Source organism: Lolium rigidum, chromosome 7 (assembly GCF_022539505.1).
Source record: "Lolium rigidum isolate FL_2022 chromosome 7, APGP_CSIRO_Lrig_0.1, whole genome shotgun sequence".
In the NCBI taxonomy this organism is placed as follows: Eukaryota; Viridiplantae; Streptophyta; class Magnoliopsida; order Poales; family Poaceae; genus Lolium; species Lolium rigidum.
In genome coordinates, this window is record NC_061514.1 from 137,135,195 (window position 1) to 137,146,964 (window position 11,770).

Sequence of the window (11,770 nt, forward strand, 5' to 3'; positions counted from 1 at the left end):
CACCCTACCTTTTAATAAAGGCAAGATACCTGTGTATAGTGCTATTCCCGGGATCACTGATAGCACACACATTACAAAATATAGTAATCATTGCAATAGTATCAAATTACTACATCGTTGATCTAGAGGGTACAATAAAACCTTACAAATTGCATAGTCACATGGACTAGCTCAGAATAAACACAGCGGAAAGTAAATCAACAATGAGCCTTCATCATCTTCATGTGCCACAGGCAGTCATGTTGGAATGTAGACTCGAGATCCTACCACGTACTTCTCCTCAGAAAATCCTGCACGTTTGAATATGCAGCCCCACGAATGGAGGTCAGTACAATGATGTACTGGCAAATGACACTTATATGGTGGCGAGTTTTGGGCATGACTATCTACATGATATTTGGCAAGTGGAGTTTAGGCAAATTTGCATAAAGCCAATTTTATCCTATATTTTATTTAAAACAAAACATTTTAAATCCTTTGAATGACGTTATGAAATCACACCATGGATAAATCCTCCATGGGGTTTAGAATAATCACATGGTTACATCTCCCATGAGTTTTTCAAGGTTGATCAAATTTTAAATACATTCGAGAAAACAATGATGAGATTCTTCCGTACATTCCTTGCCTAGAAGCTCAAATTGTCCATAACCGGGGACACGGCTAAGATCTTAGGTTTAACTCTCGAGAGGTTGTGCACTTTCACCTTACGACCCACCCTTCCCAAGAGAAGAATGAGACAAGATCTTTCGGAAGAAGAATTCAACCATACAAACTAGACCCGTTCCCTTGGCCGTCGCCTCCACCCGTTGTCTAGCCACAAGTTGAATCCTCACAACTTACTTAATCCCGCGAGCCCATAATACCATAAGGCTGCACTCGGAAGCTAACTCAAACATGGACGACATAGTAATCTCTTTAATCCTGGGTGGCCAACCACAAGTGGAACTCACAAGCTTAAAACCCCTCACGGGTAGTAAACCCCCACACGATCCCCCGGTGAAAACCAGGTGTGCGATCAAAGCGACCACTCTACAACATGCGAACTCTCGGGGATTCACCACTTCAGCCAACTAGGGGCGTGGACTTCGCCACTTCAGCCTACTAGGGCGTGGACCTGAGCAGCCGCCCACCATCAACCAATCCACCCAGGTGTTTCATTAGGGTTGTTAATCTTTAAATTTTCAAACACTCACCATCAATAATGAAACAACATTTGCATTTGATGTTGCAAAGCAAAAAAAATTAAAGCATCCTAGCAATGGGTTCAGGAATAGCTACACACTACTAGGTTTGCTAAGCATAGCATAATAATTTACTTTTGAAAACAAAATCCTACCATGCATACTAGTTTCAAAACACTAATGCATAATTAAAACAGTAGGATTTGAATGTCACTTGCCTTTTGGTAGTCGAAGCGCGTTCACTTCTCTTAATCAAAATACGTGCCTCTCCGTACAAACTATAACATAGAATATAGCACAACATAAACACATCATTCAAAACAACAACAAAATCAAACAAGACAGCAATCGGAAATCGCTCTATGGTACTAAGGTGTGGCATGAGGTTTGGCTTGCAAGATATGGCGGTGAGAGTTTGGATGGAAAGTCACATGATTAGAAAGAATTGGATAATCTAAGATATAAATGAAGAATATTTATGCTTTAGAAAAGCATGAAAAGAATTCGAACGGCTGAATTGAATCACATAGGTGACAAATAGTGCAACAACAATACTATTGAATAAGTGTGACAACAATTACTCAAAATAGTATGAACTACACATAGGCTTGGGTATAAACAAATGATATATAGAATTACTCAATTTACTCATTTGTAAGTTGAATAATTTTAAACGAAGTCAAAAGAGTGAATGAAAAGGAATTTGGATAAACACGATATTGGTTCAAGGTAAAGTGTCTAGTGGTATTGGTGTGTGGATGTGATCTTAAATTTCACCTTCACAAAAGAATCATGTTGAGAAAGGATTATAGGAAAACAATAATGGATACATACTCAAATTCTCATATTTGAATTTGAGTATTTGCAAAGGGACTCAAATATTTTTGGACGGTGGTGCTATTGGATGAAGTATTGCAAAGCAAGGCTTATGCAATTGACATAGTATGACAACACTTATCAGAGTAGCACAAGGTCCCACATAGCATTTGATATGGACTAATGATATATTGAACCACTCAAGTAACTCATTTGAAAGTTTGAATAGTTCGAACCAAGTGGAAGGGTTGAATAGCATGAGATTGTATCGGGATTTGGTTCGCGGAGCCTAATGGGTAACAAGGTTCATCACATGTGATATGGGGTAGAGTATCTCCACCCTACTAGAGCAAGGTAAAATCTAAACTAGGACATGTCACACTTTACTCAAATAACTCAATTGTTATTTGAATAATATGAACTAAACAACCAGGGGTAAGCTATGCACTATCTGTGAACATGATAAAGAATAATAACTGGTCTCGGAAGATGGATATGATCATAAGGATCATTTGGGTAAAGGAACTATGTCGAAACCAGTTATAGTACTACACTTTTCACGAAAAGTTATTAGAAGAAGTTTTTCGGATGGAAGAACTTTCTACACCGAAGTTGTAGAGAATTCCATTACAAGCGTATCGCCAAAAGAATCTCTCGAAAAAAAATGGTAGGATTTATTTTGGAGACAATGTTGTGAATCAAAGGGATACGGCGAAAATAAAGTATGTGAAACTGACATGCAAAATGTCTAACATGATCTACGTGATTTGCTGATTTCAATGGTATAGGGTTTGTCGAAATCCGACGGATAGAACTTAAGATATGAATTTTACAAAACTAAACATAAGTGGTTGCGAGTTCTAATGGTGTATGAAAAGTTGTCCGAACAAGTTGCTCGGATGGAAAAACTTTCTACACGAAAGTTGTAGATGATCTAATTACAAACTTAACGAAAGAACCACTATTTTAAACGGAGGTGTAGATCTAAGGAAATAAAATTACTAAGTTACGTACAAAAATCTACGTAAAAAGAGCGGAAATTGATTATTTACCGGGTGAAGGATGCGTTGGATCGCGGCGTTTCACAAATAACGTTGTGGATGCTGCGTCGCGTGTGTGCGCCGCAAATAGCTGCGTCGGCCAAAAAAAGCAACAGCGTTGGGCGAGGCTGCGCATGGGGAGAGAGAGGCGCCGGGCGTGGGGTGCGTTTCAGGCTGCCCATGCAAGTCTTTATATAGGGTGTACGTTGGAGCAAATTTACTAAAGAAGGCGAGGTGGGACTAAATAGAATTAGGAAAAAGGGGACAGGCGCGATCGGGCGTACGTGCGGAGGCTGGGCCGGGGCGCGTCGTGCGGCTTGGTGGCCGGAGCGGGGCGCGCGCGCTGGAGGCGAGCTGGGCCGCGCGGGGGTGTTGGGCCGGGGCAAGGGCGACCAGCCGGGTGGGCCGTGGCAGGGTGCGCCGCGCGGGGCGTGCGCGCAGGCGGGTGCTGGGCCGTTCGGCCTGGCGGAACCTTTTTTTCTTTTTTCTTTTTTTTTCCAGAAATTTTAAATATATTTTTGAAGGATAAAAAATAATCAGAAAAATGCAAAAAAGGTACCGTTGGATTTGTTATGAAAAATATTTCAATATAAAACTAAATTTGGAACAAAAATATAAACTTTATAAAACCAAAATTTGACATACATGTTTATGTGGCTATAGTGCCTTTTTAGGGTTTAATGTTTTCTCAAATAAAATATTTTTATAAGTTTCAAAACCGCCAAACAAAATAGAGAATTGTTGGAAAATCTTTTGAAAACCAAGTTTTATGAAAACTCTATATTTTGCAAAAACCTTTTTAATATCCCTTTGTGAAATTAAAATAATTATTATATAAATTTGGCCTATATGTTGATTTTGAAAATACTTGAAACCAAAAGTATTTGGAAACCAATAGTTTGGAAAATACATTTAAATAACTCCAAAAAGTTTTAATTTTTTGTGGATTTTCAATCAAGTTCAAACAATCAAGCATTAAATTTATTTTTATTTTACATTCCAAAATTTAGAAAATTTCGGGATGTGACAGACTACCACCCTTAAAAGAAATCTCGTCCTCGAGATTTGAGAAAGGCTAGAAAGAAAAAGGTTTGGGTTAACGTCTTCTAATAGGTTCTTGCTCACTATTGCTTTCTTTTCAAACATCCCCGAGGAGATGTCGAAAGTTATCCTTGGGCTTTGAAAACGTTACACTAAATCATATGCGGTCATGCCATCAATTGTATCCAATCTTATGACGGTACTCATCTCTTGGGCATTATCCTAAGTATACTCATGGGGAACTCCTTGTGATACCTTCTCCAAGTACCATCTCATGCGGTATCTGGTGTAAATCCATAATCTAAGGGTACGGCTTCTACCACCCTTAAAAGTGACTTTTGTTTGGTAGTCTTAGGTCCTGGGTTTAGGCTAAGCTCATCTTGGATATGACTTGGCACATCCGAGGATATGACTTGACACGATGTCATCTTTGGAAAGCATCTAGGGTTTCTGAGTTAAAATCCAATAGGTAGTTGTTATTCACATATATTGAACAACATATATCTCCAAGGTGAATCGAATAGGTTTCCTTCATAGAAGGGCTTTCTAATCCAAATGGATGGTTGTTGAACTATTTTTAAAAATAAGGTTCACTCCTTGGGACAAACGAAAGACCAACATGAGATTACTTCAAGGCATCCTTCATATTCTATCATGTCGGTGTCATCGACAATCTTCCGCTATTCTTCATCTAGTGGTTGGGTCTTCAAACTCACCGTAATCCTACGCTTGGCAGCACTTGCCTACTATAAGGGTATAATATTTATCCACCCTAGGGTTTTGGCTTATTCGCCGACATCTCTTGTGTAGGTATGTCTCTCTAGATTCGCAAAGTAAATATTACGAAAGCGAATAACAAGAGTAGTAGGAATGGTGATCAATCCATCCTGCACCCAAATCATTACTCCATATTTGATTTATTGAATCTCGTATTCTAACTCTTGGTCAACCTCACAAGTTTGATAAAAAAAACTTTCATGGAGAATTGAATCAATGTTTCAATCCCCATTATTGATTTGTTTTGAAAACATTTTTATCGATCCCTAACTAGGGTTTTGCGTATCTCACAAACTATACTTCTTCATCTTGATTGGAAATATCAAGGTTGGTTTCACTACTGTTGTCTTCATGGCGAGTTGCCGAGAAAACTATTTCTGGGTTGGGTATAGATGAGAATTGATAGAAAGATTCTAAAGAAATTTCCTACCCAAACACAACAGATCAAAGCAATTTAGCAAACAACAACCATCTAGCAAGCATCAAGCATCATGGTTCAAACAAAATAGTATGGTCATACCGCAATTTGGTAAGATCAGTACTTTTCTTATGCTAGCGTTGTTTCAATAGTAAGAGAACTAATGGTGGTCTGGTCTATTTCTATATTGGATGCATCAAGTTTCTATTCTACTCCTTCGGTGTATCTTCGTGCGTTGTGCAGTCTGCATTGAAGTCTTCCTTCAAATCTTCATTGGTCTTCTATGAAACTTTTCTTGCGGAGTCGAAAAATATCATATGAAGCATTAGTCCCTCACTTCGGGTTCCAGGTCATCATCTCTACTTCCTTGATGGTTTTCATGAAGTGGGTCATCTAAGGTGAGAGAAAAGAAATTTTGAAAATGGAATAGATGAGAATACCAGAAGTTCACAAAGCAACATCTTTTTGATTAAAATAGGATTAGACAAAATTTTCATCCTAGGGTCTTCCTATTTCTAATCCAAACCTAGGGTCTCGATCCTACAGGCAACACTATGCTCTGATACCATTCTGTAGCACCCTACCTTTTAATAAAGGCAAGATACCTGTGTATAGTGCTATTCCCGGGATCACTGATAGCACACACATTACAAAATATAGTAATCATTGCAATAGTATCAAATTACTACATCGTTGATCTAGAGGGTACAATAAAACCTTACAAATTGCATAGTCACATGGACTAGCTCAGAATAAACACAGCGGAAAGTAAATCAACAATGAGCCTTCATCATCTTCATGTGCCACAGGCAGATCATGTTGGAATGTAGACTCGAGATCCTACCACGTACTTCTCCTCAGAAAATCCTGCACGTTTGAATATGCAGCCCCACGAATGGAGGTCAGTACAATGATGTACTGGCAAATGACACTTATATGGTGGCAGTTTTGGGCATGACTATCTACATGATATTTGGCAAGTGGAGTTTAGGCAAATTTGCATAAAGCCAATTTTATCCTATATTTTATTTAAAACAAAACATTTTAAATCCTTTGAATGACGTTATGAAATCACACCATGGATAAATCCTCCATGGGGTTTAGAATAATCACATGGTTACATCTCCCATGAGTTTTTCAAGGTTGATCAAATTTTAAATACATTCAGAAAACAATGATGAGATTCTTCCGTACATTCCTTGCCTAGAAGCTCAAATTGTCCATAACCGGGGACACGGCTAAGATCTTAGGTTTAACTCTCGAGAGGTTGTGCACTTTCACCTTACGACCCACCCTTCCCAAGAGAAGAATGAGACAAGATCTTTCGGAAGAAGAATTCAACCATACAAACTAGACCCGTTCCCTTGGCCGTCGCCTCCACCCGCTTGTCTAGCCACAAGTTGAATCCTCACAACTTACTTAATCCCGGCGAGCCCATAATACCATAAGGCTGCACTCGGAAGCTAACTCAAACATGGACGACATAGTAATCTCTTTAATCCTGGGTGGCCAACCACAAGTGGAACTCACAAGCTTAAAACCCCTCACGGGTAGTAAACCCCCACACGATCCCCCGGTGAAAACCAGGTGTGCGATCAAAAGCGACCACTCTACAACATGCGAACTCTCGGGGATTCACCACTTCAGCCAACTAGGGGCGTGGACTTCGCCACTTCAGCCTACTAGGGCGTGGACCCGAGCGACCGCCCACCATCAACCAATCCACCCGGGTGTTTCATTAGGGTTGTTAATCTTTAAATTTTCAAACACTCACCATCAATAATGAAACAACATTTGCATTTGATGTTGCAAAGCAAAAAAATTAAAGCATCCTAGCAATGGGTTCAGGAATAGCTACACACTACTAGGTTTGCTAAGCATAGCATAATAATTTACTTTTGAAAACAAAATCCTACCATGCATACTAGTTTCAAAACACTAATGCATAATTAAAACAGTAGGATTTGAATGTCACTTGCCTTTTGGTAGTCGAAGCGCGTTCACTTCTCTTAATCAAAATACGTGCCTCTCCGTACAAACTATAACATAGAATATAGCACAACATAAACACATCATTCAAAACAACAACAAAATCAAACAAGACAACAATCGGAAATCGCTCTATGGTACTAAGGTGTGGCATGAGGTTTGGCTTGCAAGATATGGCGGTGAGAGTTTGGATGGAAAGTCACATGATTAGAAAGAATTGGATAATCTAAGATATAAATGAAGAATATTTATGCTTTAGAAAAGCATGAAAAGAATTCGGAACGGCTGAATTGAATCACATAGGTGACAAATAGTGCAACAACAATACTATTGAATAAGTGTGACAACAATTACTCAAAATAGTATGAACTACACATAGGCTTGGGTATAAACAAATGATATATAGAATTACTCAATTTACTCATTTGTAAGTTGAATAATTTTAAACGAAGTCAAAAGAGTGAATGAAAAGGAATTTGGATAAACACGATATTGGTTCAAGGTAAAGTGTCTAGTGGTATTGGTGTGTGGATGTGATCTTAAATTTCACCTTCACAAAAGAATCATGTTGAGAAAGGATTATAGGAAAACAATAATGGATACATACTCAAATTCTCATATTTGAATTTGAGTATTTGCAAAGGGACTCAAATATTTTTGGACGGTGGTGCTATTGGATGAAGTATTGCAAAGCAAGGCTTATGCAATTGACATAGTATGACAACACTTATCAGAGTAGCACAAGGTCCCACATAGCATTTGATATGGACTAATGATATATTGAACCACTCAAGTAACTCATTTGAAAGTTTGAATAGTTCGAACCAAGTGGAAGGGTTGAATAGCATGAGATTGTATCGGGATTTGGTTCGCGGAGCCTAATGGGTAACAAGGTTCATCACATGTGATATGGGGTAGAGTATCTCCACCCTACTAGAGCAAGGTAAAATCTAAACTAGGACATGTCACACTTTACTCAAATAACTCAATTGTTATTTGAATAATATGAACTAAACAACCAGGGGTAAGCTATGCACTATCTGTGAACATGATAAAGAATAATAACTGGTCCTGGAAGATGGATATGATCATAAGGATCATTTGGGTAAAGGAACTATGTCGAAACCAGTTATAGTACTACACTTTTCACGAAAAGTTATTAGAAGAAGTTTTTCGGATGGAAGAACTTTCTACACCGAAGTTGTAGAGAATTCCATTACAAGCGTATCGCCAAAAGAATCTCTCGAAAAAAATGGTAGGATTTATTTTGGAGACAATGTTGTGAATCAAAGGGATACGGCGAAAATAAAGTATGTGAAACTGACATGCAAAATGTCTAACATGATCTACGTGATTTGCTGATTTCAATGGTATAGGGTTTGTCGAAATCCGACGGATAGAACTTAAGATATGAATTTTACAAAACTAAACATAAGTGGTTGCAGTTCTAATGGTGTATGAAAAGTTGTCCGAACAAGTTGCTCGGATGGAAAAACTTTCTACACGAAAGTTGTAGATGATCTAATTACAAACTTAACGAAAGAACCACTATTTTAAACGGAGGTGTAGATCTAAGGAAATAAAATTACTAAGTTACGTACAAAAATCTACGTAAAAAGAGCGGAAATTGATTATTTACCGGGTGAAGGATGCGTTGGATCGCGGCGTTTCACAAATAACGTTGTGGATGCTGCGTCGCGTGTGTGCGCCGCAAATAGCTGCGTCGGCCAAAAAAAGCAACAGCGTTGGGCGAGGCTGCGCATGGGGAGAGAGAGGCGCCGGGCGTGGGGTGCGTTTCAGGCTGCCCATGCAAGTCTTTATATAGGGTGTACGTTGGAGCAAATTTACTAAAGAAGGCGAGGTGGGACTAAATAGAATTAGGAAAAAGGGGACAGGCGCGATCGGGCGTACGTGCGGAGGCTGGGCCGGGGCGCGTCGTGCGGCTTGGTGGCCGGAGCGGGGCGCGCGCGCTGGAGGCGAGCTGGGCCGCGCGGGGGTGTTGGGCCGGGGCAAGGGCGACCAGCCGGGTGGGCCGTGGCAGGGTGCGCCGCGCGGGGCGTGCGCGCAGGCGGGTGCTGGGCCGTTCGGCCTGGCGGAACCTTTTTTTCTTTTTTCTTTTTTTTTCCAGAAATTTTAAATATATTTTTGAAGGATAAAAAAATAATCAGAAAAATGCAAAAAAGGTACCGTTGGATTTGTTATGAAAAATATTTCAATATAAAACTAAATTTGGAACAAAAATATAAACTTTATAAAACCAAAATTTGACATACATGTTTATGTGGCTATAGTGCCTTTTTAGGGTTTAATGTTTTCTCAAATAAAATATTTTTATAAGTTTCAAAACCGCCAAACAAAATAGAGAATTGTTGGAAAATCTTTTGAAAACCAAGTTTTATGAAAACTCTATATTTTGCAAAAACCTTTTTAATATCCCTTTGTGAAATTAAAATAATTATTATATAAATTTGGCCTATATGTTGATTTTGAAAATACTTGAAACCAAAAGTATTTGGAAACCAATAGTTTGGAAAATACATTTAAATAACTCCAAAAAGTTTTAATTTTTTGTGGATTTTCAATCAAGTTCAAACAATCAAGCATTAAATTTATTTTTATTTTACATTCCAAAATTTAGAAAATTTCGGGATGTGACATTTAGCAAGTTTTTGTAAGAACTTTATAACTTCAGAGATGTGACAATCATCAAAATCTAAACCATTATGATCTACAGCTATGGGATCATTGTCCCCAAAATTTTGAAAAATTTCAGCAGTTTTATCACAAGCGAGTTCAGCTAGCTTTCAGGAAATTTTGCACGCTTTGCACTAGGAGTAGAAACATTGCCAACACCAATTATTTTACCATTGATAGTAGGGGGTGTAGCAACACGTGAAGCATTAACATTACTAGTGGTGGTAATAGTCCAAACTTTAGCTACATTATTCTCTTTAGCAAGTTTTTCGTTTTCTTCTCTTTCCCACCTAGCATGCAATGCAGCCATCAATCTAATATTCTCATTAATTAGAACTTGGATGGCATTTGCTGTAGTAACAATTTTATTTTCATTATCCTTATTAGGCATAACTTTCAATTTCAAAAGTTTAACATCAGAGGCAAGACTATCAACCTTAGAAGCAAGAATATCAATTTTATCAAGCTTTTCCTCAACAGATTTGTTAAAAGCAGTTTGTGTACTAATAAATTCTTTAAGCATGGCTTCAAGACCAGGGGGTACACTCCTATTATTGTTGTAAGAATTCCCATAAGAATTACCATAACTATTACCATTAGCAGAAGAATATGGCCTATAGTTGTTACCAGAATTATTCCTATAATCATTGTTGTTGAAATTATTACTTCTAATGAAGTTCACATCAACATGTTATTCTTGGGCAACCAATGAAGCTAAAGGAACATTATTAGGATCAACATTAGATCTACCATTCACAAGCATAGACATAATAGCATCAATCTTATCACTCAAGGAGGAGGTTTCTTCAACAGAATTTACCTTCTTACCGTGTGGAGCTCTTTCCGTGTGCCATTCAGAGTAATTTGTCATCATATTATCAAGAAGCTTTGTTTCCGCCCCCAAAGTGATGGACATAAAGGTACCTCCAGCAGCTGAATCCAATAGGTTCCGCGAAGTAAAATTCAATCCTGCATAGAAGGTTTGGATGATCATCCAAGTAGTTAGTCCATGGGTAGGGAAATTCTTTACCAAAGATTTCATTCTCTCCCATGCTTGAGCAACATGTTCATTATCTAATTGCTTAAATTCATTATGCTACTTCTCAAACATATAATTTTAGCGGGAGGATAATATCTACCAAAAAAAGCATCCTTGCATTTAGTCCATGAATCAATACTATTTCTAGGCAAAGATAGCAACCAATCTTTAGCTCTTCCTCTTAAGGAGAAAGGAAACAATTTTAATTTAATAATGTCACCATCTACATCCGTATACTTTTGCATTTCACATAGTTCAACAAAATTATTAAGATGGGCAGCGAGCATCATCAGAACTAACACCAGAAAATTGCTCTCTCATAACAAGATTTAGTAAAACAGGTTTAATTTCAAAGAATTCTGCTGTAGTAGCAGGTGAAGCAATAGGTGTGCATAAGAAATCATTATTATTTGTGCTAGTGAAGTCACACAACTTAGTATTCTCAACAGTACCCATTTTAGCAGTAGTAAATAAAGAAAACTAAATAAAGTAAATGCAAGTAACTAATTTTTTGTGTGTTTTTAATATGGAGAACAAGACAGTAAATAAAGTAAAACTAGCAACTAATTTTTTTGTGTTTTTGATATAGAGAGCAAACAAAGCAGTAAATAAAGTAAAACAAAGCAAGACAAAAACAAAGTAAAGAGATTGGATGTGGGAGACTCCCCTTGCAGGCGTGTCTTGATCTCCCGGCAACGGCGCCGTAAATTTACTTGCTGCGTGTAGTTGACACGTCCGTTGGGAACCCCAAGAGGAAGGTGTGATGCGCACG